Genomic DNA, 7449 nt, shown 5'->3' with positions numbered 1-7449 from the left:
ATTTAATTTGAGTTATTTTAATACTTCAACAAACTAAATGGAAATGAAATAATATATATATATTGAATTTATAAATGTGTATGTATATACAGTATATACAGTATATATGTATGTGTGTGTGGTTGTATATACATATAATGTAGTTGTTGTTTTTTTGGTGTTTGGCTTAGTGTTATGTTAGAATCATTATACTCTTATACCTTTTGTTCTTTAATATTTTGAATTGTTTTTAGCTTTATTTATTGTTTTTCATTTAAATGTGAAGTTTTGAAATGTTGTTGTATGCATTTGTAATTTTTATTTAATCTCTTTATTTTTAAAATGTGTATAAGTAGTATTTATAAAGTTTTAGCTTTTAGTTTTGGATCTGTTTTTAGTTGTTTTAATACTACAATTGATTGCTTCTGTTGTCCTCATTTGTAAGTCGCTCTGGATAAAAGCATCTGATAAATGACTAAATAAAATAAAAAAAATAAATACTACGATTTGGGACAAACTAATTCTATTTTCGAATACTATTTAGGATGGATAATATGCTAATTGGTTTGCAGCATGACTGTTTCTAGCGATTCTAACAGCAGCTGCGGGAAGGCAGGACTTAGGCCTATTCCACCATATTGCGCATTGAGGTTTCTGCCGTTCATAGTGATGAGTGAATTGTCTCTGTCTGGGTTTACTGTCTTGGTTTTCATTCATCGTAAGTCAAGAAAGATGCCTTTTTGCAGTCAGAGGATGTAGTTACTACATATACCAGCAGGGGAAAATAGTATATTTGTTAAGTTTGTTTTTAAGTGTATTTCATACTCTCATTTTAAAATGATTTATGGATAATCAAGTAAACTTAGGTTGCTTCAGCCCAAATGTTGAAATCTTCAAACATTATTAATGTTATTCTTTTGTATATTTGACATATATATAGATTTCATCAAAAAAAAAAAGTACCACAACCTGAAGGGGGGCATTTGTTATTTAAAAATGTACTTGACTTTTAATATGAACTGTCAATCAGACAACAGAAGGCATGTAGTAGACTGTGTGCAACAGGGGCGGACTTACCCATTAGGCAAAGGTAGGCGATCGCCTTGGGCCCTCAAAGGCCAAGGGCCCCCTAAAATGTTTTTCATATAGGATATGTGCATTAAGCACTGATACGCGAACGGTTGCTGTTTACGGTGTTTATTACCACGACAACCGTCCGAGTCAGTGGCGCCTGCAGGTGTACGGCACTGTGAGTACCGTGAGCACTCAGACTGACCTCAGATTTGCCCCGCAAACATTTCAGCAGTTATTATAGGCCTGTGTCTCCCGTATTTCTGTCGACTGAACTAGCCATGCCATTAATTATGAATGTATCAGTCTTTTGCATGCCAAAGTCATGATTACGCCAGATAGAAGCAGAAAACCGTGCTATACTACGCACTTTCATGAGATGGGGTTAGCCTACAACAATTAATTTGTTGGCTATTTTATAAATGGGAATACAACGAACTCATGACAATGTTTACATTCAAGCTACCTGTAAAATTTATGGTGAAAAGTACTGTAAAAGCGTCTGGAATGCAATAAAGTAATTTTAAGGCGGTTTTTAAAGTATTTGCTGCATGGGTAAAAAAAATAGGCTATTAAATAATTCACATATCAGACAAAATTGCGTTGCAGCAAGTCACTTTAAATTTTCAGGTATTCAGAACAGAGCAACATAAAAATCTGAAAAAGCAGCTATACAATTATAGGACAAAGTTTTACACATATGCCATTATAATTTGTGTTTTATTTTTTAATTGTACGGAGTTATAAAATAAAACGCAAATTATAATCGGGCCTGTTTTAGGCTTTTCCTTATTTTTATATTTTAGATATTCATCAAGTATGGTGATGAAAAAAATGACTCGCCATCTCATTGGATGTGCCTTTAGAGAGAAATGCACTGATTACATAATGAAATTATTTCGTTTTAAAGTAGTAATTTAAAGCTTTCTATATATTTTTTATCATGACTGTGAGGCAATTCACTGAGTTTAGGTTCATCATTGTGAAGCGCTCCTGTTCAAGACCGAGACGGCAGAAAGCGTTTGTTTTCTTTATTTTATAAAAGCACAAAGTTTTGTTGATATTGTGAGTGCTCACAAATAATACTAGCCCCTTTACAGTTTAGAATGATGTATTACTCTTACCTTTATGAGGAAAAATGACTGCATATTAAGTTGTTTCCACTGTTAGAAAAAAATGCAATTGATAGCTTCAACTCTCCGCACAAACGATTGGATATGCGTCTAACAGCCCATATTTATATAGGTTAAACACTTAAACTAACATTATGATATGCTTGAACTGTTTTATATCTATAGATTTTATTTTAGGCAAGTCGTGATGATTTGAGAAGGCTAAACTGATCAAACATAAAGGCTATGATCAATTCACTGTCTGCCGCTGGCCGTTGCTTAAAAAAAACGTACATAGGGTATTATCGAACAAAAAATGCTCCAACTTTTTTCTAAATTTACTTAACATGTACATGAAAAATGTAGAAACATTGGACACAACTATGGGATACCATAGCAGCAGCAAGCATCACAACAAAAAAGGAACCTCAAGGTTGATCTAGGAAAATGTGTGCAAATGTATAGAGCCCCATTCCTATATTTTGCCTGGGGCCCCCAATTCACTAAATCCGCCCCTGGTGTGCAACATGTTAATTTTGAACATGTTGATGATTTAGAGGCCTTAAAAATGTATGTATCAAATATAATACAGTAAGCTTTAGGCCCAAAAATTATATTTAAATCACTGTGTGCTTCTAACCTAACAATCTTTAGCAAATCCACTGATGCATTTTTTCCCCCTCAAAAAGCACTCTTTTTGAGTATACAAACTACAGTTTTGTTTGTGTGTGACTCTGATCTATAATAATGAATAACGACAGGTCTCCTGAAAGATCTCTGACCAGAACTGTAATTTATATGCAAATGTCAAAAGGCTAAAAGGGTCTTTTAAGCCATAAACAGTCCAACACTCCAGCATGATCCTACGCAGACGCTACACTGCGCAGCTTGCAGCCAGTCAAAGAGCGGATGGTTTCTGGCCAGCTTACAGTTTATCTGAGATAGTCTGTGATTGTTCTGGTCTGCTTAAGGCTGAGCTTAGTAAGTGGGCATGAGTAAACTTTGCACAGTTTGTGTTAATTTAGGTGTGGTAGACTGTTTATTGAAATAAAGTTTCAGTGCACATCTCCTTGTAATCAGCCTTCCTGGTGGTCATTTTCGTTTTTGTAATTTTTATTTGCCATATTCTCGTGCTGGGTTTAACTGTATCATCTCTATTTATTTATTTATTTATTTTAAATCTCTTTCTGTACTTTCTGCTCATTACATTTCTGCTCTAGCTTGTGTGCTCACCAAGCTATCTCAAATTACTTGCATTACTTGAAAATTACTCTTATTTTAAGTCGCTTTTGAATCTCACAACAAATCATATACTAAATCCGTGCCATTTGTTTCCTATTCATTTATTTTTAATATTTTTCTATACTTACCTGCATTTCACTTCTGCTCCAGCTTGTGTACAACTCATATTTCATTTAGTGCTTTATCTTACATTTTTCAACTCAAATCAATATTTAATGTCCATTTTTGTACATACTATATAGCCAAGAATATTGTCTAAATACAGTGTGTACATTATCCCTGTGATCGTGCATCATCCCCTTTCACTTAAAATATAAAAATTTCACTGCAGGTTTGCATTGTAAAAACTAAATTTACTAAATGAAAGGAGTTCATTTCACTCAATTATTACTGAAAGTTCTTTGTACTTAATAGAAAAAGTTACATGAACTCAAAATGATTCTATATCAAGCTGAATATAAAACTGAAAGAGTTGCAGCAGATTTCTAGTTCACAACATGCTTTGCATCAGACTGTATAAGGAGAATAAATGTTGAAATTAAGTGTTATTTTGGTTGTGTTTTTTACTTTACCCCGGACTCTATTTCCCATAATCCGGGCAAAGGATTATGGGAAATAGAGTCCGGGGTAAAGTGGCAAGAGTCTGGAATGGAGTGCGCTCTAGCGAAGCTCACGGGCACTCCAGCTAGAGATCGTGACAATGGGCTGCAAAACTATATAAGAATATATAGGTTTCTTGTTGCTTAACTGTGTACATTTAAGCATATATAGTCTCTATGTAAGTCTGTTAACTGCAAAAGATTTGAGTTAATATATCCATGCAATGAATTGTGTTAGCTATAGGTCAATATTTCAATTAAGTTGCAATTCACATGTTTGTGTAGTTCCAAATCAAAATTTTAAATTAACTTAAAGGAGTGACTGACTGTTTTTTTATAGGCTTGATTGTGTTTATGGGGTGCAGTCTAACATGTGTTAATGCTTCTTTTGTTAAAAAACGCATAATTTTTCACATAATTTACCTTTATTCCACACCTCTCTGTCCCTTCTCCTCTGAACGCACTGATCCTCGATGAAATACACGAAATGGGCTCTGATTGATTAGCTGGCCCAGTGTGTTGTGATTGGCTAAACCGCCTCTAGCGTGCTCTAAACGCCCCGCCCCTCACCTCAGCAGCATGTGCTCCGGTTGTATTGTAAACAATGACGTCGTCTATATTGCTTATCAATTTGAGCCCGATTGAGACGCAGAGGATATTATTGAAGAGGATCGTGCAGAACCTGTGCAAGCACGGCTTTTAATGGTAGGCCTAAGATTATTTTTTGTTGTTGTCTCATACTTTTAGATACGCTGTTATTTGTAAATGCTACTGCTTCTGTTAGCTTTTAATATACGGTTTTATTCTGATTAAAGCTTTAATACAGTTTGGCAACCACACGCACGTCCATGTATAACGCTTCTCATAACTATAGTATGTGAAAATAATTGTATTCACTGAGCTGATGATCTGAATGAGAGAGAGAGAGAGAGAGATGCAGAGCGTGTGCAGAGCAGGGCGAGGCCAGGAACAGGATGAGAACGCTGCTTTAGAACATTGATTTTGAAACTTGTGAATCCATTAGAATCGTTAGAAGACAGAATCGCGATTCATATATGGATAGTTTTCTCTTCCTCTTCTCTAAAGCAGCGCAGCATGGCCTCGCCCCCTTTGCTGCATGTTCCCGGAGGCGGGGTTTATGTAAAATTCTGGGTTCTTGACATAACAGACCTGGGAAGTAACTCGTTGTAGTCCCTTACCAGTTGTTCCCTTTCAAGGGAACTTCGAACTGCATCCCCTTGGGGTCGCTATGGGGGACGCCTCGTCGTGACCCATGTCTGAAGCATACATTGAAAAAACACCAACAACACGTTGGCCGGCGACAGCCCATGACATCACAACCGGTGCGATTATAGTATAAATAGTCATCATTATTTGACACCTGATGACACACACGATCTCTGCGTTGTTTGTTTGGGCAAAGAGCATGCACGCGATGTCCTTGAGGGGGCAATCCGCGTTCATTGCGAGCATATTTTAATCAAAAGCTCCGCTCTCGTTTGTCTCTCTTTTCGAGGAAAGGGGGGCAGCCATCTGCTTCCCACGGCTCAGGACCCACCGCTGCTGAGGCACGGAGGAGGATGGGCTCGTGGGGATCGCAGGTGGATCCGGCTGATGAGTTAAAAAAGGGGTTTTCCCTCTCGCGCTCGTCGGCTGTGGACGAGAGTAAGCTGCTGGAAGATGATGTTATTTCTTTAACGTCGTTTGATCCGGGGGCCGGTGCTCTGCTGGGTTCGGCCCAGTAAGAGCAGTAGATGTCTGAGGACGGCAAAGGGAGGAGGATGGGCTCGTGGGGATCGCAGGTGGATCCGGCTCATGAGTTTAAAAAAGGAGCCCCTCTCGCACTCGTGTGCTGTGGACGAGAGTAAGCTGCTGGAGGATGATGTTATTTCTTTAACATTGTTTGATCTGGGGGCCGGTGCTATGCTGGGTTCGGCCCGGTAAGAGCAGGAGATGTCTGAGGACGGCGAAGAAGCTGAGGCTGAGCCTTCGCAATCCTCCTGCTCTGCGTATGGTGAGTTTTGAGCGTTATCTTTCTTACGCATTCATCGATTCTAGCATACGAGTTATGCCAACATCGAGGCGATGCACGGAAACTACTATGAGAGGATGCCCCTGTAAAAAAGACGACTGGCTAGCTATCTTTCTATGGGTGAGACGTCCTCTCTTACAGTTTTTCTCAATTGCATTGGCTCAATTCTCGAATGAAACTTTTTTTTCCCGCAACAATAAGTTCAGATCTCTGAACAATTAGCTTCTTGTTCACATCAGTTTGCTACAGGTGCCTGCACTTCAGCGTCCGTCCATCTATCGCTATTCTCCATATTTGCGAAATAAGTTGACACAATGTTTACAGTGTGTTTACACAGTGTTTTAAATCATGGCGGGTGAGGGTGTTTTCATACACGTTTGGCCAATCAATGTCTACTTGCATCACGGGTAGTACCAGTTGTGCTGGTTAGACCCTGCTCCCGAGTAGAAGCTAATTTGGTTCTCGAAAAAGGCAGTCCGGTACTAAAATCGCTCCCAGTTCCGGCGGTGCGAACACGCCGAAAAGTGGGCACTATGAAAAGGTTCCTGCGGTGCAAAAGGCCCTAATGGTAAGATTGTTTCGAAAAATGTGCCAAAGCAATTGAGAAAAACTGTAAAACTCCCTCCTTGCCATCTCGCTTAGATGGCAGGGCATACGCAGCCGCAGGTCAGACTGTTGCTTCGTTGCGCACAATGCGGTGCTCCAGGCATATTAGGCTGACCTGCTGGAAGACCTGGATAAAGGCCTGATGAGGTAGCTGAGTTTCACCGCACCACAGATCTCACTCTCTGTGCTACTAAGCATGGCAGCTATAGTAGGTATTGAGAGACATCTGTGGGTGAACCTGGCAGATATTGGGATGGAAGAGAGGGGCTTTCTTCTCGATGCGCCGGTTTCGCCTTCCGAATATTTTTGGTTACCTCCATTGAGACGGTGGTCGAGAAGTTAAGGGAGGCAAAGGCGCGCTCAGCAACCTTCAGTCCTTCATTTCACGATGGTCCAGGTCTAAGCCCGAACAGCATAGGGGTCCTGGTCCGTCTCGGTCTGAGGATCAGAGACGGCCACAGAAGGCTAGTGTCGCGGCTCGCGCTCCTCCCCTGCCTGCGGGTAGGGTTAGAAGGAATCGCGGTTCAAAGGGAGGTAGGAAAGACCTAGGGATGGGATCCAGACAAGGCATCAGCGCTTTCGTCCGGATAAGAGTGATACTTGAGTATCTACTCGTTTACTTCGGGAGTCTTACATCTGCCCTTAGCTCCTAGTTCCCCTATAACCGCCAGCTCTCCACCTGACCGAGGTTAGGTAGGAATTTTCCTGCATTTCCGTCTCCTATGCTGGACCTATATGTTTGGTTGGTTCTATGGCTTCATAGTGACCACCTTGCTGATGGTCTGGACTAGAGGCTTCTTTGAGTCGC

Source organism: Sinocyclocheilus grahami, unplaced genomic scaffold (assembly GCF_001515645.1).
Source record: "Sinocyclocheilus grahami isolate Dianchi unplaced genomic scaffold, SAMN03320097.WGS_v1.1 scaffold481.1, whole genome shotgun sequence".
Classification (NCBI taxonomy): Eukaryota; Metazoa; Chordata; class Actinopteri; order Cypriniformes; family Cyprinidae; genus Sinocyclocheilus; species Sinocyclocheilus grahami.
This window is presented reverse-complemented; position numbering follows the sequence as displayed.